Source organism: Pinus tabuliformis, chromosome 8 (assembly GCF_031772625.1).
Source record: "Pinus tabuliformis cultivar Carrire ecotype Pingquan chromosome 8, CPIR1, whole genome shotgun sequence".
Lineage (NCBI taxonomy): Eukaryota > Viridiplantae > Streptophyta > Pinopsida > Pinales > Pinaceae > Pinus > Pinus tabuliformis.
Window position 1 is genome coordinate 1,509,153,109 of NC_142294.1, and position 24,376 is coordinate 1,509,177,484.

Here is a 24,376-nt window from a genome sequence, read left to right on the forward strand (position 1 = left end):
ACGATTCATCAGATCATGAGGACGTCTCTGTTTTGGATCTTGAACTTTCTGATCGTGGTTGTTGTGATCTCTTCATTCACTCATATGGTCATGACTTTGATCTTTCAATGATTGATCTTTCTAAGCCACCAGTTTTTTATGATCTACCTTCTAATGTTTTGGAACTTTCACAAGCTATCGGGGTAGTTCAACTCGAGATGATGGTTATGTCAGGTTATCGCATTCTTGAGGCCAGTTCCAATTCTGATCAAAACAATGATGTTTCTTTCAAGACTCCTCATCACTCCTCCGCATGAATTAAAAATACATATGTTCCACAATTTTAACATCCTCCATCTATTTTTCACGATCATGTAGCTCAATCACTAGAGAAATCATACCTAGCGAGCTCTGTTGCGAAACATAGGTTTTCTTCTTTCTTTATGTTCTCCCAGTTTACAAGTTTGAAATATTGTTCTTATGTGTCATATTGTCGCAGTGTGTTCGACCATCGTAATTCTTCCGCAGATTGTTTTGCATAGATTTTCTTTTGCATTTCTCTGCATGTATTCTCAAACTTCGAATGTTATGGTATGCATTCGCTTTATCTTTCTTGTGTCTTGTTATTTTTGAATATCTTTCTTCATATGCTTTCCCTTGCCGATATAGGCCAGATGATGCATCGATGGTTGCACTGGAAGTTTCATTTTACATGAGCCTAGCCTATTCTCGGTTAATGTAGTAGTAGGGATAGTTTGTTGTTTTCTTTGTTTTGTTTGATTTATTTTTCGCCCCACTCTTTTCGTTTCTTTCAGTTGTAGGATGGCTTTCGCATGAGATCGTGTTTGGTTTCCGAAGCAAGCATGGTGAAGTTCACAAGGAAGTTGTGCTATTGGAAACGCTTGTTTATCTGTTTGTTCCCTCTCTTTGTGTGAATCTTGAATATTTTAGTCGATGATACCCTGATCGAAAATATGTTCCTTTCGAAGAAAACCATACTGTAATCACGATGCTTGAATCTATAACTAGTACTACCTACTCTAATAGGGTTTTTTATAATTTTCGTTTCTTTGTCGACTGATTCGTGTAGAGTAAGGAGGGGAGGAAACCTTAACAAGTATTTCAAAGGTATATAAATATCCTTCTCTGAAGGGAAAACCTCTTCTTCTCTCAATAAGTCGAGATCCCTCTTGCAACTCATGAAATTAATAAGTGCTTATGCACAGTTCTTTGAACAATACAAAAAAATGAAAAAAATATAATAAAAGGAAAAAGAAGAGAAATTATTCCCACATAGAGAGGTGAAGCATGTAACTTCGTTGGGGTACTGTCCAGGCTCGCTTGTAGCGAAGCAATGTTTGTGTCCCTAAAGTGACTCCACTGGGTATTTTCCAGACCTACTGGCAGTGGAGCAACACCAGGGATGAAAACTAAGACTCTGACAATTCTTCTCACTTGTGTATTTATATACTCCTCATCCCTAATCGAAACAACTTAGTTTGACTTGGCTTGGTTAAGCATGTCACTAATAAAGAGAATGGTAGGGATTATATCTTTAACGTAAGCAAAGTGACGAAACTACGACGATCAATGAAATGAATAATACTTCTTGAATAGTTAGACCTATTTTTCATGAGACAAGATCCATATAGAGAGTTGGAGTTATACCAATGTGTCGCCAAGTGTTGTAGGTGCGACAACCACCCTCCAAAATTTTGCCTATGCTTTGGTTTTGGAACCTTCCTTTTGTCCATAGGAGTTTATCTTTTAATATCATTAAGTATTCATGCTATGATAAAAGACTTATATTTTCATTCTTTTCTTGTGATGTACCGATCCCGATTTGATATTTTCCAAACACAAGCTAACTTCTGACTTGAACTTGCAGCATTACTGGGCTTGTCTCCAGAAACTATGAAATCTTAGAACGCAAGGAAACCTTGCCTCCAGAAACTAAACGATTCTTCTTAGTATACCAACCTTGAGCATGAAAAATTCACAATTATGGATGGATACATAGCCTTGAGGATGGAAACTACGCAAAGAATCCATTGAGCTTAGAAACTGAGCATTGCACTAAGTCAAGAAGTTTTCTAGTGCTCAACATTTGCACAATACTTATAGGCAGTGTGCATGAAAGTTTCCCGAAAAAGAAAAAAGAAAAAAATAAAGGAATCCCTAGAAAATAGGGATTCACTAATTAGTTTCCCTAAGGTGGCACACTTACAATTTTGGAAATTGCTGCCAAGTGTCACTTTTTCCTTAATTTTAGGTATGTGTGCCATAAACCCTAATTGGTCTAAATATATATAATGAACGCACCTATATTGTACATTTGATATTGGAGCTCTAGTATTCCCAAGGAGATCAAGGAGCCTTCGGTGGAGTTTTCAACGCTTTTCTAGGTGAGTTTTGCTTTTATAATCCTTTGTCGCTTTTTGTTGTTTGGATTTTGTGAGTGTGTTTTTCTTGTTTATTTTCATGGTTGCTCACATTTTAATGTAAATTAGATTGTACAAGTGTCGCTTCAATCCGTCATTCGCCTTTCACAAGTGTCACATTAGTTTTCTTGTTTTTTCCCATTAGTGGTCATCATTGCGTCCACTCTCCATGCATGTTTTTTTTCCTTTTTCTTGTTAATCTTCCGCACTTATTTTGCACCAATCTATCCATACTTAGTCATATATGTATGTTAGCATGCACTATCACTAAGATCTTCTTATTTCACACACTCTTACCGGGAAAATATGCTCATTCCTTGGCCATGCATCACCTTGTCTAGCTATGCATTGCGCAAGTTTGAGGCTCGAGCTCTCAGCTTGGCCTCTAATATTATGTAATGCGTAGTCCCAAGCTGACCCAACTGCGCATTACGTAGTTCCATGGCTCAATCCCTCACCCTTGCCCACTGAAACTATGTAATGCATAGTCTCCATCTCACTCTGCCCAAACAAAATTGCGCATTGTGTATTCTCTAGCCTCAGGTTGCATCACTGGTTGTTGAGACTACACAATGCACAGTTCCTCCAGCTAGTCTCCCTCCCTTGACCTCAGGAATTGCGCAATCCTCCTCATCAGTTCACTAGTTTGTTGCTTGATCTTGCTTTGAAAGTTGATTTGCTAAAGCTAACTTATGTCTTCCATGAGTGATTTTTCCTCCCACATGTATTGCAGGTGTTAAGCACTTCTCTTCATCAAACATAGTTACCAATCAAATGAGAAAATTACTGATTACCCGTTATTTTGAGGTAGAAAAAATCACTTGATTTTGAAAAGTGGTGATTCAGAATACACATTTTTTTTAGCATATTTTTGGCACTTTAATTTTTCTTATGTATCAAGTATGAACTTTTTTTTTAAATGTGAGTAATTTTCATGATGATTTTAAAAAGTGTTAATGCAACATCAACCCCCCTTTTTTAGAGGGTTTATTTTTGACAGTTTAAATTTTCTAATATCTTATTCTTCTCCAAGATATTTATTTTTAGGTGTACTTATGTATTTGTGTTTTTTTTATTTTTCTTTTCAATTTTTTTTGTGATGAAATCTTATTTTTTTAGCACAGTTAAAAAATAAAAAAATGGTCAATATTTTAAAGTTAGTATTTTCTATATGTTTATGTAATGTTAATTAATATTTCAATGCACATCAAATAATTGTCACAAAAAAAACAATAATTTTAAACATTTAACAAAAAAATACACATTTTCAATATAAATAAAATGAAAAAAATACACATTTTGAGATTTTTTTGTCAAAAATGACATGTCAAATAAGTAATTTTATGGGAAAATCATAACAAAAAAACTTTAAAAAATGGCATACAGATATATATATATATATATATATATATATATATATATATATATATTGGCCACAGATTGAGGCAGGGATTATAGCAGCATTTAGGGAGCTTCCAGACCCCCCGCCACCCAAAGAACGCCATCCACACCCACCCCCGTGTATTGACACAAACACACCTTGGGCCTTCTTTGATGGGGCTGCTAACCAACAGGGTTGCGGTGGAGGTTTCATCTTATACATCAATGCACATCATTACTACAAAGTCAAATTGGGCTTGGTGTCGGAACCAATAACTATGTTGAGCTCATAACTTTGCGCCACTTACTACACTTCTCACTGGGTCACCATTGTACCAACATAAACATCTTTGGGGATTCAAAAATAATTATAAATTAGTTCAATGGCATATCTGATTGTCACATACACACACTCAGCATCATTCTAAATGAAGTATTTATATTCAAAGCAGCATTTAACAATATCACTTGCTCTCATATCTACAGGGAGCATAACAGCCATGCTGACAAATTATCCAAGGAGGCCACGCTAATGCACAGGGGTGTGTGGGAGATTACCGAGCTGCAAGGGACAAATGAATACCAATATTATCACCGGCCATACATAGATCAAATATACCAGCGAGACCCTGGTCACTGAACAGGGAGCATTTATTTTGTTTTTTGTTTATCTATCTGAACAATACAAACGAAATTTTTTGAAATGTACAGAAAAAAAGCATGAGAGCCTTGAAAGGCTTAATGTATAGACACAATTTTGACAGTATTTACAGCGAACTATAGCAGATTGCCCTGTGAGAAATATCTGGCGATAGATACACACAACTTTTTATATGTATTTTCTCTTATGATCATTGTCCATAGCGGCAAACAGCACATGCATAAAGCATCTACAATATGTAATTTTTCCAATCTAATGAAAAATTACGAATTTATATATATATATATATATATATATATATATATATATATATATATATATATATATATATATATATATATATATATATATATATATATATATATATTATGAATTTTATGTTAAAAATAAATAGTAATCATAGTTTTTTACCAAAAACAACGATTCACATAAAAATTAAAGTGAAAATCAGATAATACAAATATTGAACATATAACAACAATAATCGAATGCTCATTCTTCTCATAAAATCTCAAATTCAAAACATTACAAGTAAAACTGATGAATATCTCTCAAAATTGAGCTTGATTTGCAAGCATAACTTAAAGTTCATCAACAATATCCTATAATCCATGTTCATCATCTTCTACAGCTTCATTATTTTCTTCTTCCACAATATTTTCTCCTTGAATTTCCTCATTTTCCTCTTCTAATAAATCTTTCATGTCTGCAAATCTCCTAAAGTGTCCTTTTCGAATCATTCCATATAATGGTGGTTGAGGTTCCTTTGCCTTTTTTTCCACACGTGATTCATTAAAATATTCTTTTGCTCAAGCCAACTTCTTGCATTGCATCTTGAAGAAATTGAATAACATTAATTTTTTGTTGAATAAAATTGCATTGTAGTGGGTCTTTTTCAATCGCAATGCAATTTCTTCCTTTTTGTAGGCAACATGCTAGTGTTGTACCTAATCATCAAGCACAAAAGAAATAAGTAAGTAAATTAGTATAAACACATAAAAACTAAAAAAGAAAATATTAAAATTCAATTTTATATAATAAAACTTACCTGAACCTAAAAATAAATCTAAAACCCAATCTCCTTCATTTGTACATAAATCTATAAGATAGTTAATCAATGCTTGGGCTTTTTGATAAATGTCAACTATCTCTCCTTTTTCATCTTTATCCTCATATGTTAACTTTATTACAACAACATCATGAACCAATACCTAGCTATAACTCTTTATATCTACTTGACTCAAAAGAATAATCTTATAGCTATCATATTTTGGATGAACTCACAATCACTTACAATTGGTTGATCTCCGGAAGAAATAAGATTTGAATTTTGCCTGTAACATGACATAGTAAAAGTTCAACTAACTTGTACATATTTTTTTTTAAACATTAATCAAACAAACAATTTCAATGTCTTGCCATGTAAGTTGCATCCTTGATTTTGCTTTTCCCTTGAAGCTTGTTAATAACATTGCAAATTGTGTGTCTGAATGAAATTTCACAAATCTCCAAAGTGGTGATGTTGTGACTTCTTGAAAGCCCCTAACCAATTTATTAAAAGCTTGATAAGTATAACGCTTACTATCATATCCAATATATGGAAAATTGAAACCATGAGGAACTCCTTCTCACTAGATTTACTCCCCAACCACATCCATAACACTTCATGTATGTGATTGGGAGCCTATAACCATACCCAAAATTCTGTCTCTATATGGTTATGACCCAAAATCCCCTATTCAATGCATGCGGTTGTGAGATCTATGCCACTTTTTCAGGCTATCCTCCAAACCACTGCCTAGAATTGCTTGTAACTTTCCAGAATCATGAAAATGATGATAATAATACTAAACAATCAAAACTTGACCAAGATGTTGACCTAGAAATACCTAATACATGATAAATATTTTGTCAAACACATGATAAACATAGAAGATACAGATTATGAATGCATATCTGATCATAAAGTTCTGAACTTCATCTGAGAATCACCAAGAAAGCTCTATGCCCTGTCTAGCTAGTTGCAATAACACTTGTTAGCCCATGCATTCATCAACCACCCAGTAACTTGTCGAATCATGAATAAGAGTCATAGCTAGAACACATAATAGAACCATGCATATAACCAACATATAACCAGAATATAAACCATGGAAAATCAGCTGTAAGATCACCATAATAACAAATACAAATGGTCATAGATCGGAATAGGAAATAGCTCATATTAACACATTATAATGCCAACCAAGTCAAGGACTTCCACATACCACCCGACTATAGATTGGGTTGAACCAAATCTCCTTCAACCAATCACTCCCACACCATATTCCAAGCATGAATGTGGGATTATATGGGTTAAACAAAAATAAAACCAACCAGGGCTTCTAGAGGCCAAACCACCTCAACCCTCAACGATAGTGATTTGACCTAACTAGTCCAAAAATCACCGACATCAACCCGATTTGTCTCTACTTGAGTTTTCCAAGGCTCTAAGGATTCCATCTCAACCCACATACTCTAGGAACCCAAGCTGTTAGAGGGCTCTAGAGAACTACCATCTCAATCCACAACCTCTAGGGACCCAAGTTGTTCCAAGGATCCAGAGATACTATCCTAACCCATAGCCATAGGGAACTTGAGAACTAATAAGCAAAAAAAATGGGGAACCCACTACACCATGGCTATCTAGAAAATGGCAAGGTAAGGCTAAAACCATTGTCAATCTAGGCAAATCCACATGCCAATGACAACACATAACCTTAAAACCATATGCATATACCATGCATCCAAAAACCAGCAAGGAAATCACACATGCAACATGTTACCCACAAAGGAAGCTTGTTGTAGTTGTTGATCCAACTGTCACCTTACGCTCCCTTGCTTTCCTTTCCTTGCTTTCTCCAAGTTCAAGTGAATGCTAGAGTGCTCCAAGAATGCTCTAAGTGTGCAAGAGTGTATGAGAGAATGAGAGTATGGAAAGAGAGAACCCAAACTGAACTGACTAAAGCTATGAACTGTTTCTCTGGTACCTTTTTATCATTAATGTCTCATTTTACTTCATTTTCCTGTAATTTCCCTTGCATGCAAATTTGTGTCTCTTCACCTTCCTTTTCTCCTATTTTCCTTTATTTTCATAATTAAATGCCATTTATTGTCTCTTTACCTTTGCCAATTTCTTTTCCAATTTCCATATCCATTAATAAACCACAAGTGATGTCCACTATAATGTTTTCCCACCATTCAACTTGGAATACATGTCCCATGACCTTGGTTTTATTTTATTTACATGGAAAATCAACTAGGGGTTGTTACACTACTGCACTTCCTACTTACTGTATATCTAAATTGATAATATCTGAGGACCTACCAAAATAGTCCTAAAATTAAAACATGCTTGCAATACATAATTCAAGAAAGAAAATAGACTAACCTACGTTTGATAACCCAACTTCAATTTTAACTTCGACAGTTGCCTCAACATCTTGCTTCAGTTGTTCTGGAATAGGGAACTAGAGTCATTTCCACATCCTCCCTTTTTTCCTTGCTCGCATTGATTCCCTTTGCACCCCTTCTGCTTGTTTTTTATTTTTATTTTTCCAAGACGAAGGTCTAGTGTATCCAATTTAACCTACAACCTGTCAATATTGCTCTGAAGCAAACCAATCTTTTGATTAAGGAGTAACAACTAATCGTGATTCTATGTTGCCACCATTTCCCCTTGCTGATTAAGCTAAGATAGTATATGCTCCATTATTGTGGTGATGTAATCGATATGACATATGATATCCTCTTTCTCCTTGAAAGCCAGGGTTTTTGATTCACCCTCCATGCTTTCACCTGCACTTTAAATTGCTTTTTCACCCGTGGACTTTTGTTTCTAGACGCATACCTTTTCATTGAGGATAATGGCCCTGCATGTCATGTATGGCCTTTCTCCTTTCCTTCCCATTCCCATCAACCTATGTGTCCAATCTTGATCTTTAATGTATTATCTTTCCTTATTAATTCCATTTTCCAAACATTCCTTACTTGATTCATCACCACTATAAATCTTTACCAATGACATTGAGTGTGCTTGCTTCACCTTGCAAATGGAGACAACATGCTACAAATCCCTCTTTCATTTACTAAGGATAATTACTAGCCTCTAGTTGTCTTAAGTCACATGATCATCCATAATCCGTGTCCAAGTGTTTGAGAGGGAAAAAATCTTAACATTAAAGAGGAGCTACCAATCTTCTGTGGGATGATTCTAGAGGAACAAAAGACAAAGACATGATCCAACATGATATCATATGGCCTCCCACTCAAGTTGTTAGGCCCACTTAACCATAAAGCATGATGTTATTCAAAAACACTATTTGTAAAAATTAATAGCTAAAATTTTAGATCGGTCCAAGCGATAATCTTTACCTCATTGAAAATCACAACAAAATAAGTAAAGGCATTCATCATAGTTTTACTCAACACAAAGAGCCAGGATGCAAAAACCTTCGATCCATATATTTTTGCATGTTTAAGACTTAATAACATGTGTAAAACCTAAGATTATTGAACCAAGTGGCTCATTTTACAACCTAGTATGATGTGTAACCTGTCTGTTCATCATCAAAGTTGAAATTTTTCTCATATTAGGTTAAATAAATTTTTTTTTAATTAAAAAAAAAAACAAAAAACAAAACAAAAACAAAAAAAAACAAAACAAAACAAAAAAACAAAAAACAAAAAACAAAACAAAACAAAAACAAAAAAACCAAAAACAAAAACAAAAAACAAAAAACAAAAACAAAAACAAAACAAAAACAAAAAGCAAAAACAAAAACAAACAAAAACAAAAAAACAAAAAAGCAAAAAAAAAAAAAAAAAAAAAAACAAACAAACAAACAAACAAACAAACAAAAAACAACAACTATACAAAATATTTAAATAATATCAGTTCATTAAAAAAATTGCAAATGAAGAAATTGGATCCCTCTCAACTCATGTTAGATCCTTATTTAAAATGGATCTATACTGGTAAATGTGAAAAATAAGTACTCGTGATCAAATTTTCTAATAAAGTAAAGTTAAAATTCCAAACCTGGTTCCATGATTGTGTTTGTTCTTTTAAAAGATATCAAGCTCATTTTACAATATTGCAACATTGCATTGTCCATTAAATATCTACAAAGGTTTTGACAAAATTGACTCCTCCAATGACACTTGACAATGGATTCAAGAATTGATTGGAGCCCCTTACAATTTTTCTATGTGTCAGACTTTATAAATTTCATAAAGTTGTGTTTCATGAACATATAGATGTCTACATGATTGTAATAATATGTGTTATTCAACTTAATATGGAAGGAGATGTTATAATGTCTTGTTCAACCTTGTTCTATTATGTAAATATTTTGACTAGGTCCAATTACATAAAACTAAAATATAAATATAAATATAAATATAAATTAAATTAATAATTAAAATAAAAATAGGTAAAATAATAAATTTACTATTGGTAATTTTTAGACTTTAGATTTTAACAACTCATGGTTTTGCCAATAATATTATGTAAGAATATATATATTAAACTAATTTAAATCCATTTTAACTTCAAATATATCAAGCATCAAGAGAATCAAAATCCTTGAGATACAAATCTCTTTTAAAGTAAAAAAAATATTTAATGCTTTTATAAGTTTAGTAAATTTAAAATTAAAATAAATCTACACTAATACATATACAATTAATTCTAAAGATATATGCCAGCACTATATATATAAAATATTACTCACAATCATTTCTTCTAAAAATAAGTGTGAATGTTATATTATGAGTTAGTGCTTTTATGTAATTATGTTTTATTTTTTTTAATAATTCATTATTAAGATTTTTATATCAATATTAATTATGAAAATGAATAAAACAAAACTTCATAATTTTGAAAATGATTAAAATAAAACTTCAATATAAAGATTTGTAAAGATATTTTATATCAATGCTAGTTATGAAAACTAATAAAATATAACCTGTTTGAAGAGAAAAAGTGCTTTGTAATAATTAGCATATTTTAGTAGAGAAAATAACTCAAAATATGTAATGTATATGTGTTAAAAAAGAAAATCATTTTTTTAAAGCTAGTGTTATTATTTGCTTTTTATTTTATTTATTTTTAATGTTTATAGATATCAGGTATGCAATCATTTATTTTTAGTTATTTAAATTTTTTTAAGCTAAATAAAAACAATAATAAAACCATTTGGATGAAGATTTTTCTAGCTTATGAAAGTATATTCACAACACTATTTCTAACCTGCCATCTCCACAAATGAAAGACACAAAATGGTCAATGGACAAATCTTCGTCTTCTGTTGGGAAGGTGGGTTAATTACTGACCTCCCTCGTAAACCTGTCCTGGGTGAATAAGTGAATCCACCTCACCCACAAGTGTTTAATTGTATATAACCAAGCCGTTGTCGTAAACCTCGCTCTATCGATCCACTCACCTTTGCATACAGGACCTCTGGCGAAATATACCAGCAGCCAGACCCGGAAAGCATATAAGATAACTCTTGCTATCGCGTTACACCTTTGGCATACAGAACCTCTGCATATATCGGTAAGCACCACATCTACCGGCCAGCATAAATATATATACCACCGGAAAGCAACAGCTCATATAAATTATATCCTTCTATTGATCACTTAAAACGGCAACTCCGTCCGTTGGCCCTTGAGCTACTACTAACCTCCACAATTCTCAACTTCATGCCAACTGAGATGAAATTACTCTCATTCTTTTGGGATGAAAACTAACGATGTCACATTACCAGCTCCAAACTCTTACAAACAAAGGGGCTAACCTTCTGTCTTACCTCTAGAGGAAACAAGGTCTCCCATCATCAAAGAACTATCAAGTCTTTTCATTGAAAGCAAGGATAAAATCACAATTATTCCTCCCACAATTGGTCTAGTAAAATACATTCAAATTTCAAAATATATGAAAAGCCTTGGAGCTAAAGTAAATTCACCTTTATAAACCACACATCCCATATTCATCACAGAGAACTTGTTTCAGAGAAGACCTCTATATGTAACATTAATTTTTTAAAGAAGTAATAATTATCACTCAAGCAAAACTATACAATACATTTTGCTCATCACTCATACATATTCAATAAACGAACATAACAACTTCTACATTTATCTTATTCACCTAAAATTGGAACCAAATAATGGAGAGACACTCTCCACCCAACCATAGCCAAAACTACATTGCATAGTTCTTGTGGCTAGCCACCCTCGAGCTAGATATAATGCCTTAAGAGGAAGCTTCATTTAGGATTTTATATATTTCAAATTAGGGAGGAGGACATGAAGGCCACTCTCCTTCACATTCATGAATCAATGTTCTACCTTTCAACCACTAAGGTAGGGCTTGTTAACACTCACAATATGGCCACCATGGACCTGCAAAACTAAAAAGGGATCCCTTCACTTATCCAATAGTCCCTCAATGCTTCTCCTTTTCTCAATGCATTACATGCTTGAATAAAACAAACCACTCAAAATTTCCTCCTAGCCCTCTAACTTAGGTTGAAGGATTCCTCATTGATTTCCTGGACCAATTTAACTAAATTACAACTCCATACAAGTCTTCTCTGACTCAATGGGTTATTTGTTACTCTCTTTCCAAAGTGAGACTTAGATCCTCATGTGTGGCTCAATTTCTACTCATGAATTCCATTGGTCCCCTAACACACATTCTCTAGCCTCCTTACACCACTATCACATTCCTTGCATGTTATCTCCTTGCTTTTCTCTCTCTCTCTCTCTCTCTCTCTCTCTCTCTCTCTCACACACACACACACACACACACACACACACACCCACATGTGCATTTCCCAACATGAGAATTTGTAGTCCCTCCTCAAGTTGCATAGCCACCTAGAAGTCGCTAGAATGAGTATGTAGCCCATAATCCTAGAGCAATTTGGTACCACTCCTCCCAATATTCTCATAATTGTTGGTAGATGGATTTTTCAACTTCCAAATGATAGATTTGGACAATTAATTTAGGTAATATAGGAAACTTCTCAAATCCCCCATAAATCTTTCTCCTTAGGCATCGAGATCCATGTTAGTTGTGCTCTAATTTATCTTCAAAAATATATTAAATAAGAGTCAATATTTACATCAAATGAAGTTTGTTAAACTATGCAGGTTGGCGCTTCTATCTTTATTAGTCTTAGTTAAATATTACAAAACTTAGGGTTTAAAAAGGGGTGTTATAACATAGACCTTACAATCATAAATGTATGAAAAAACATCATCTCATTAAGGTATTCTATGAAATATTGTATGTATAATCTCTAGCTTCCCACATTTTTATACAAATATATCGTAGCATTCATCACAACAACATCAAATTCAAACCCAAGACTAATTATCTTTATATGGATCTCCATGCCCTATTCTATAGCACTCATATGCAAAATTGTTGGCATAACACTGGAAAATATGGACTCAGTAGGTTGGGTGTTTGTTCTCTAAATCTAATAGAAGGGATCCACTAACCCCTAAGCAATCCCATGCAAGGCATAAGATGCAATCACGTAAGTTCATCAACATGTATCTCATTTAGGCATTTTGTTAAAAACTCTATGCCATCAGGTTATTGCATTTGATATACATGTTGATAAACAAGTTATGGGAGAATTTTCTTAGTATAAATCCCTTCTGATAGTTGAAAACAATTGGGGATACTGTGAATAATTTTTTAATCTAGATGTGAAAATGGAATCTCGAACTTTATAAGAAAAATAAACTATTTAATAATCTAATAGCTTTTTTCTTTACTAAAAATTCCCTGTGGTCTTCATTAGGTCAAGAATATTTTCTATTTTCATGTAACTATTATGGTGTTATGGATGTTATAAAAAGGGTGGATACAAGTTCTTCATTGTTGCTAAAATAACCAAAAACCAAGTAGTCAAACTTTGATTTCTAAACAAAAATTGTGTTGGAGAATTGCATTTATAAAATCATCATTTAGGGAAAGAAACTCTATAGAAGTATGTTAAAGATGGGTTGAAAATTATCTAATGTTTCCTTAGTTTATAAACTATTGTGGCCAATAATTCTAGGGAGTTTAATTTGAAACTTTGAATGATTCAGTTTCTACATGTAATCTATAATCATGACCTAAATTTAAAGCCCTTGAACATTGCTCCCCTAAATCATTCGATGTCTCTATTTTTGTTATTGAAAATGATGATCAACTACTATAAATTATTGATTATTAAGTCCATATTCTCAAGACCTGCAAAGAAAATAATGAAGAATTTGTTTTTATTTATCTAAAGAATTCCAATATCCTTGCACATCAAGTTTAATTTTTCTACATTTTGGTTTGACTTATTTTTGTGCAACATAAAATGAATGTTGAAGATATATTTTGGTTGGGTTACTTTTGTGCAATAACCATGTTTTATTTGTCTCTTTCATCTCATGAAAAATAATAAGTTTGTATACTCAAATTATGAACAAATGAAAAATTATTTTGTAACTTGTACCCTTCCGAACAAGGAGAAGACTAATTTTGTAAAACTTACCTAAGAGGAGGTGAATAACCCATTAGTTTTCTCTACCTCTGAGTGTGTTTTACTCCAAATAAAAGTTCATTATACTCTCTCAATTTTCTCTAAACTACTCTTCTTTAAAGTATGTGTCATATATCTAAGGAGTTTGACTTGTACTTAAGAATTTTATAAACAAGTAAGACTTCTCTAATGTAATATGTGATTGATGTGAGCTATTTTTCCAAGCTCACTATATTATTTGGATTCTCCAATGTATAGGACTTATGGGACTTGTTTTATATAGTATATATATACTCCTTTTTTATTTATTGAGAGTTGTTTATGGTATTAATTTGTGATTTAATATAATTAGATTTCATTGTATGGCACATTAAATTTTATAGATCTAGATTGATCTCATGAAATTTTTTATTCATATTTTACTTAGATTACATTTTAACTAGTACAATAAACATTCTTTTATGTAGATTGTTTGTTTCACTCTGTGCTCTTCCCCAACTTAGGTTGTAGAACTCCTCTCCATGAATAAATATTGTCAAACAAAATATGACATTAGTTCTGTATGAATATATAAAGCATATGGAAATTCCAAATAGATACCTATGTTGTGAATAGCAATTGAAAATTAAAAAAATAAATAATAAAAAATCACTTAAAAAAATAAAATTTAATCATTTAATCTATGTAAAAAAATAGATACATACCATTTTCAATAAATAATATAGTTTTAAAAAATTAGAAAATTAACTTTGAATTAATGTTTAACTCATTTATAAGCCTATAAATTTAAAAAGTGGTTATGGCCATGTGGTCTTCCCCTTTCATGGGATGGGACTCAATATTTATTTTTCAAGATTTATAGGTTAATAGTTCAATTTTAATTATTTCATTTTTATTCTTTTAGATTATTAATTTAATTAATAAAATAAAATAATTTTAAAATTAATTATATATTTAATATAATAATAAAATTGTTTAATTAGTTATTTATTAAGTAAACTATATATTTTCAATTTAATAGGATGAAGGTTCTAATTTCTATCCTAATACATTGGTGAAGGAATTTTTAGTTGAGTCATGCAACAATTGGATGTAAAATTGGATTTGTTGTGAATGTTGCTATTTGGTTATCAACTTTCATGAATTTTTATTAATATAAAATATTATTTTTGTTTTATTTTTCATTATTATATTATGTTTTTTTTACCTTTTATTTGTTCTTCTTAGTTTATAATGATTTAGACTCACTAAATGCAATATTTGTATTATTGTTTTACTTTTTTATGAATATTTTTCTTTAAATTTTTCACTTTGTAATAAAATCAATCCAAAAAATCAAGTTGTTGATTCAACCATCATGCAACTATGTCATATGATTAGAGTGAGGGTTATTTCTAATTCAGATTTATTGAGGCCAAAATTCTACTAGGTCAGGTAGGTTTCATACACTCCCTATAGATTCTTGAATTCACATATTAAATCGAGTGAATTGACTAGATGGGTCACAAAGGGCACATTTAACTATTGTATGGAGGTTTAAAGGTCTAAGGGCATGTTTCATGGGTTGCACTAAATAGAGTGAACCTAAATCAAACCATTTGAGCTTGAAATCTTTTTGATGTTCGTCGAACTTCAAACCTCAAGGTTTAAGTTGAACTTCAAACCTCAAGGTTCAAGTTGAACTTCAAAACTCAAGGTTCAAGTTCAATGATCTGCATGAAAATCCTCTCTTATTATTGCAAAGCAATCTATTCTTTCTTCTCTCTCCACACAAAATATAAATTACATGGAGAATTACAAAATTATAATTTGACACAAATAAACATTATTTATTGCAAAATTCTCTCAACATCAACTAAAATGTTGCCTTAAAAGGCTTGGTTTGGATAAAGTTGGTATTTTAAAGTTCTAAGATTTTTTCTTTTTCCTTTAGACAATTGATTTCTAAAAATGAGAGTAATTTCCATAAACAATAATCTCTTGATGGGGCTACATGTTGTGTACATGAGAGTGTAGAGTATTATATTTTGTGTTATTTACATACATTTACTTTCACTATGCATATCATTTTACTCCTTGTCTTATCTTCCTAATTTATAAGCACCTAGGCTTGGTAAATGCAACTGTCATGTTATTGTTTTACTTTTAGATAAATATTTTTCTTTTAGGTTTTTACCTTTTGAAGAAAATCAATCTAAAACATTGCGTTGTTGATTAAGCCATCAAGTCTCAAAGATATATCTGAAATTCCCATTCCTTTATGTAAAGCAATCTATTTTTTGGTTGCCTTCTCAAACCTTATGGCTACCAAGTTTGTTTCCTTTTTATCCTTTGACGTGGAAGAAATTGTTACATACAACTTATCGTTAAATGCTCTATCCCTTACAATGTTGTAACTGCTATCATCTTTAAATATCTTGAATGTCAAAAATAAGAGAGGTTAAGTCCTTTTGGAAAACCCTAAACATATTGTAAGAGTTGTACATTCCTTCTAACTTCAACAACTAAAATTTGTTGACCTTTCTTCGATGGTTCATCAAAAATCCATTGACCTAATTAGATTCACACGTGTATATGTAAACTATTGGTATGCCACATGTGAAATCATCATGACCATTATATTGACAACCCTCTTCACACAAAATATAATTGTTTGGATATTAACTATCAAATTCTAGTTTGATATAAATAAATGTTACTTTATTGTAAAATTCTTCAAGCATCAACTAAAATTCCCTATATGAAGAAAGTGACTTGGTAAAATTGAATTTTACTCCATAGAAATGAGGAAAGTCAACAATTACCCCTTGGCTCATTAACACTTGCATTATATTAATTGATATTGTTCACTCTCTAGATAGTTAATTGTACAACCCCTTTTGTCTCTGCAAGGAGTGCAATTTCTTATAAGGGGATGCATTTATTCTTTAGTATCTCATGAACACAAATGTTATGTCAAAAGTCCACAAACTGAACATTAGGTGGGTCTTCTCATTTGGAAGGTTTTCATTCAACCTTCTAAGGGTGCATTTCTTATGCACTAGGGATAAAACTCCATGTTTGAGATCTTTCTATTGGGAATTAATGAATCTTTACCACTACAAATTATTGAGGTAATGAACCTTTCGTCGGTTTTGAACTATGGTTTTTATATAAATGAATGATTTACAACCTCTAATTGAATTGCACTAGTGATCCATCAAAAATATATTAATAAATAACACTTACCTTCCATTTCCTCATATTCCAATAGTCCTTAGAGGATTAGAAAATGCAATTATTGTCAATTTACAATGAATGGTTAATTTAGAATCTCCTACACCACATTCTCCAAGCATGCATCCATTTGTGTTCACCTTTTCTATAAGACTCTTGAAGTTTTCATTTTTCATCCAAAAACAAAACCCTAATATTTGAATAACATAACCATCACGATTCACTGCAAGGTTGTTTTTACCCCACTTAGGGGTATGCCAATTTATTCTATAATTTTAAATACAAATCCCTAACTAAAAGTTAAGTATAAAAATGTAGGTAGATTGCAAGTTCGATTCTCCATGGCTTTAACATTTGTTGTTACCATTGAACGGAAAGTGGGGAAAAATCACAAATCCTTAGCTTTATGGTTATATAAAAGAGGACCGACTAGGTTAATGCCAAAGAAGGCAGAATGTGGCTACTGCTAAGGATGAAAGAAATTTGTTTTGTTTGTGGTTGGGATTCAATTCAATTTTTGGGTAAAAGAAAGGAAAAGAGAATAATTATACTTATAGACATCCTTTTTATTGAAATTTGGCAAATTAATCTTTCTGTTAATCCAAATCTTTATCTTATAATCATAAATTAAAGATATTTAAATATTAGTGTCATCTTCTCTACATCAATCAATAATATTTCAAATATTAACTACCTACCCTCTCTAAATCCATATTTACTTTTTAATATTTACGTAATATAATGATGAAATCACTAACATGGCGTGATTCATAAAACTAATAAGTAAATTGTACTCTCTGCCGATTGTTATTATAAAACTTTCATTATTCGTGTTTCTGAAGCCATTGAACAATTTGTAGTTCGATCAAACAATAGCCGCTGCCTATCAGCATTCAGCAGCCACGACTTAGCCAGTTGTGCCACTGCATTATATGATAATTCTCTTTTCGTTCACGTGGCCTTTACAACAACAAATTCTAAACCAATTAATAGATGATATGATATTCATTATTTTGAACGCTTTCTTTCACCGTTTGTCTCTGTATTAAACAGCCCTTTGTGCGCGTTTTTATAATTGCTTGCCAGGACAGATTAATTGTATAATAAATATTTTCAGTTAACCAGTATTTAACAGTTCCGTTGTAGTCTAGTTGGTTAGGATACTCGGCTCTCACCCGAGAGACCCGGGTTCAAGTCCCGGCAACGGAAAATTTTGCCCTCGCCATCCATTTAAAAGGAAAAGTTTTGAAATTGAAAATAATGTTTATTTAAGTTATATCCAAAATTTGGAATCGCTAAATGGCCTTTCGAGAGAAGAGAGAAATAGGCATGGTACTCGTTGTGTTTTCCGAATTGAACTCACAATCCCATTGCCATTCATTTAAAAGAAAAAATATTGAAATTGAAAAAAATGTTTATTTTAGTTATATTCAAAATTTAGAATCCCTAAAGGGTCTTTTCAGAGAAAAGAGTAGGCTTGGTTTAAGACCAAATAAAAAAATTGAAAATAATGTTTATTTTAGTCATATTCAAAACGTAGAATTTTTAAATGGTCTTTTGAGAGAAGTGAGAGAAGTATGTATGATTATTAAAAAAAAACGAAAATAATGTTTATTTTAGTTATATTCAAAATTTAGAATTCTTAAATGGTTTTTCTAGAGATGTAGGCATGGTTTACCATATTGTCTTATGTAACTAAGTGAAAAGAACTGCAAAATACTATGACAAGTATAGAAAAAAAAAAATATGCATGGTTTTTAAAAAAAAAAAGATTGAAAATATTGTTTATTTTAATTATATTCAAAACTTAGAATCCCTAAATGGTCTTTTGAGAGAGGTAGGCATGGTTTAGCATATTGTCTTATGTGACTTAGTAAAAAGATCTGCAACTTAACATACTATGAAATCAAAATAAAGGATGACAAGGAAATCAAAATAAAAGTGAGATGGGGTGTTTTAAATCGTTGTTACTTTAGAGCTTGGAGTCTTCCTCAGGCGTTATTAGTTCTTGAAGTAGGCATGGTTTAGCACATTGCCCTGTGTGACTAAGTAAAAAGAACTGCAACTCAGAAGAAATCAAAATAAAGGATGACAAGGAAACCAAAATAAAAGTGAGATGGGGTGTTTTAAATCGTTGTTACTTTAGAGCTTGGAGTATTCCTCAGGTGTTATTAGTTCTTTGGAGCCCATCTCATCGTTGAGTCCTAAATTATGTTTATAAGGGAGTCACACTTATCCTAGTGGTTACATAGTGTCTAAGATGGTATCCATAATAGAATTATGGTGTATATCACATTTTAGGATTATTGTCTCTTTGTTGTGTCAATATAAACCAATATAAATAAAAGTGAGATGGAGTGTTTTAAATCGTTGTTACTTAGAGATTGGAGTCTTCCTCAGGTGGTATTAGTTCTTTGGAGCCCATCTCACCGTTGAGTCCTAAATTATGTTTATAAGGGAGTCACACTTATCCTAGTAGTTACATAGTGTCCAAGATGGTATCCATAATAGAATTATGGTGTATATCACATTTTAGGATTATTGTCTCTTTGTTGTGTCAATATAAACCAATATAAATAAAAGTGAGATGGGGTGTTTTAAATCATTGTTACTTTAGAGCTTGGAGTCTTCCTAAGGCATTATTAGTTCTTTGGAGCCCATCTCATCATTGAGTCCTAAATTATGTTTATAAGGGAGTCACACTTATCCTAGTAGTTACATAGTGTCCAAGATGGTATCCATAATAGAATTATGGTGTATATCACATTTTAGGATTATTGTCTCTTTATTGTGTCAATATAAACCAATTTTGAGTGAGTAGTGGGTGGCCTTATTTCAAAAGACCCCGATGTTTAGCATGATATTCTCTAATTCTTTATCAAGAAGATTTTAGTTGTAGGTGATTCTTCTCTTTTCACAAAATTTGTCTTTCACTTTGAAGTGTCAATTGAAATGGTAAATAATGATCAAATATCAAAATTAGATATAAACTATAGAAAGTAAGATAGGGGAAACAAGAGTAACGAACTTGCATAGTCTAAACTCTTATATTCTTAATCTATAAAGATAATAAAGCTCATATATCTATATGAGGGGACAACCTCCAAATAAGCAGAGCTAATTTATACTAAAAATACTTGACAAAACATTACATAGTCTTATACTTCTATAAATAGTTTATTACTAAGAAACCCTAACTATTTGTGATCTTGTCATTAATGAGTACCAACCATCCAAGTGGTTTTATTTAATAAAGCCAACCCTTCTAGATTCAGTAGCCACATACCAACTATCTAATAAGGCTTATTCAAAAACATGGCCTCATACTTAATTGAGTATGTGACACCCCACAATTTGGCTTTTAAACAACTAAACTACACCATGGCCTATATTGTTATTCATTTGCTTAATATATATTGAACCTAGACTGATATAACTATATTATGATGAGATGTGAGCTTACATATAAGTGGAAATTAATATATGAGTTTTACCAGTTATGTTATTAATGATGATAATTAGATGATTTTCTTAAGCATACAAAATAAAAAATGAAATGTTGGAATGTGGATACTAGTTCGATTTATATTGTAAAGGAATTGTAGGTGTGAAGCACATGGTAAATGAACACACTTACTTATTTTAAATGTCAATATGTAATATTGGTTTTAGCATGAAAATAGTCATATAGTTACACATGATGATGTATTTTGGTGGGATAACCTACAGGTTAAATGCTTAAGAGATAGCTAAATAACTATGGCACTGATGTAACATTGATGTCATGGACATCAAAAGAGTAATGGTATGTTATGAAGCATTATTTTGCGATTTAATTATTGGTTGAAAAAAATGGTATGATACATGGGAAAGTGTAGGTTCTATGGGAAGAACCATTGCTTAAATTGGTTATTCAATGGAAATTCTCTAAGAATAACAACAATGATAGAGTAAGGTCAATAATAGGGTGTTGTCCCTAGTTTTATCATGAGGGGTGGAGATATTTCCCGCCATTTCTCTTTTGAAACTTGGAGTTGTGAGAGAGTTGTCTTAAGCCACGCTCTTGTAGATGTGTGATGGAAATTACTAGTTGTCAGTTGGGGAAGTTAGGTCATTGTAGTAGACACTTCCACTTATAGGTTATATATGTAGTTAGATCAATATAGTTGAAGATCCAACATATTGCAGTAGAGGAAAGGATAGAATGTGGAAGATGGGGAGAAAGGATGATCCAAAGTTAGTTGAGGATGTTACTTTGGAATTAGATGTGCTAAACTTATTTTCTTACTTGGTTCCTACCATGTTTATAAAACTTTCTTTGATTCATTTCTAATAATTTAATTGTGGTGATCATTGATTGATGAAATATTGTAATTTAGTTAGTAAAGTTTATTGAATACTACATGTACTAGATTTATTTTCTTGCATGTTTGGTTGTGAATATATAGAAATTATGCAATGGAAGAAGTTATTATTTATGTTAATGCCTCTAAGTCCCTTGTGTTAGGGCATTAACAATCATTCATTATTAATATATTAGCTATGGATAGGTCAACTTAGTGGTAATTGGTTACATCATACTCACTTTATCACCTTTTTATATTAAAGGATATTCATTTGTGTAGGCATCTTGACCTGTGCATTGGATGTATTGTAAATTGAGGTTCCCCTCTATAAGATGATTGTTATTAATTGAATGTTTATCATCATCAAAACACCGAGTTTCTTATTCTGTCTATTCTTACACTGATTATGGATTTTGGTTCATAAGATTTGGTACGAGCAATATATGATCATAGAATTTTGCTCATTCAATAAAGATATATTGGAATTTCCACTATGGAATTTCTCTACAAAGTTCCATATAGTGAATTTTTTAGGAGACTAAGTAAAAATAGTGATGTACAAGTGGTTAAAAATTTAGGTTATAGTTCATCATACTTTTTGAGTTATAACCTATGAAAGTTATGGTTTGTGACCAATCTCAAGATTATTCCCAAATTAGTGATATTTTGATTTTTCTATAATTTTCCAAGGGATTGTAAAATGTTTAGAATAGAAAGGAGAAATATCAAAGTACATGGTAAAATTTCAAGTTTTGAATCATTGTACTTTCTAAGATATGATTTATGGAAGCAATGGCTTATGAATAATCCTGAAATCATTTTTAAATAGGCCATACTAGAATTTTGCTATAATTTTTTTTCATTGAATTCTTAGAATCTTAAGGAGACATAGTAAATTACAAGTGGAAACTATTAGATTTTGAATCATGCATTTTCAGATTTTGAATCATTACACTTTATGAGATATATCTTATGACTAATCCTGAAATCAATTTTAAACAAGTTATCTTGGAATTTTTGCTACAACTTTTTTAACAAATTTTCAATCTTTGAAATCTTCAAAATCTTGAGGAGACATATTGAGTTATCTACGATTTTTTTTTCAAATTTTGAAACATTATACTTTTATGAGATATATATTGTGGAAGTTAGGGTTATTTACTAAGCCTAAAATTACTCTGAAGTGAGACTTTTGGGAATTCTCGCTATAAATTTTTCCAATGAATTTTCAGGTTGTGAAAATTTTGAGAATTTAAGAAGATTTTTCAAAGACAAAATTTCATAATCAAAAGGACTCAAAATTCATATAAGTTTGACCATCCTAACAATCTCCAAATATAAAGGGTTTGACATGCATGTAACTTACAATTGACATAAATTTTGTTTACAAGATCTATATTTGGCAATTCAAAAGTTGTTATAAAGAGAAAAATAATAGTATTATCACTATTGTCCCGCATGACTAAGGGTGTTCCAAAAAATACTACACGAATTAAACATCCAAGAACCTCATCCATAACTCATGAAGAAAGTGAAGAAATGGATAACCAATTATCCATATTTGAGGACGGATTGAAGGAATGATGGATATTTTGTTGAAAAAGTTTCATTTTTCACGTGTGAAAAAAGTAATCAAAGGAGATATGAAATAGAATATGGATGGAAAGTTGGAACAGATGGACACAAATATTATAAAATATCTAGATGAGAGGTTGCCTCAAATTGATAATGTGACTAAAGGAACTCATAAAAATAAAGGTGGTATTCACTTTCCATTAATAAGAATTTGTTAAGTGGGTTTAAGTCCAATAGTGGAGTTACTTATGGATGGTTCCTTGATGGTATCAACTTTCCCAAGGTTGAATTAAAACAAGTTTAACGGAATTAAAGTATTTACATAGGTGAATCAAATTAAGCAACACGAATTGCATAATATTATGGATAATAAGCATAGTATTTCCTTAGCAATTTTTCACTTTAAGAGAAAACCTTATGAATGGTATCAATGGGTAGTTAAAAGGAAGCCCCATTCTTATCATTATACTTGGGGTTTATTTATAAGAAACATAAAATCAGAATCGAAAAGTTTGGGAACATAACTAATTTAATCAATTAACAACTATCAAGCACTTAGGTGATATATTGAAGATTATATTTCAAAATTTTAGGTATTGGCCACAAAGGTGGATATATAAGTGATGAACATTTGTTGGAATCTTACATGGGTGGATTAAAAGAAGACAATAAACGAGAGATTTTCATAAAATATCTTGAAAATATTATGGAAGCTATGGAATTTGTTTGTCATATTCAAGCCAATAATAGGGCTACACCCAAGTCTACCACTAGAACACATGCAGGAAGCATATATTATTTTGGGCATCATAAGACAACCCTACCTTAACCTACTTGAATATCACAAAGGAAATGGGGGAAAGAAGAATAAAATGAATATGCTTTGGTTGTAACAACAAAGCATCAAAAGGGTATAAAATGTCAAGAAACAAAAATGTTCACCTTAGATCATAATTATGAAGAGGAAATGAAGGCAATTGCATAAGAGATGATGAAGAACTTACGAACTTAAAAGAGCAAGAAAAATATGTTGAATTGTCAGGACTCAGCATCACAAACCCTTAAGATTGTAGGATACATTAAGAAGAAAAATGCTATGGTGTTTATTGACCCCAGTGGTATCCATAACTTCATTGTTAATAAATTGGCATAATACTTTACTTATTCTACATATCCAATGATACAATTTAAGTTTTG

The 24,376-nt window shown here is 31.6% G+C and overlaps 1 non-coding gene across 1 annotated transcript; it reads left to right on the forward strand.

Moving 5' to 3' along the window:
* The first annotated feature begins 18,394 nt into the window (after nt 1-18,394).
* TRNAE-CUC (transfer RNA glutamic acid (anticodon CUC)) lies at nt 18,395-18,467 on the forward strand. Its single transcript has one exon. It is a non-coding gene; the product is annotated as a tRNA-Glu (tRNA).
* Nucleotides 18,468-24,376: the final 5,909 nt, after the last annotated feature.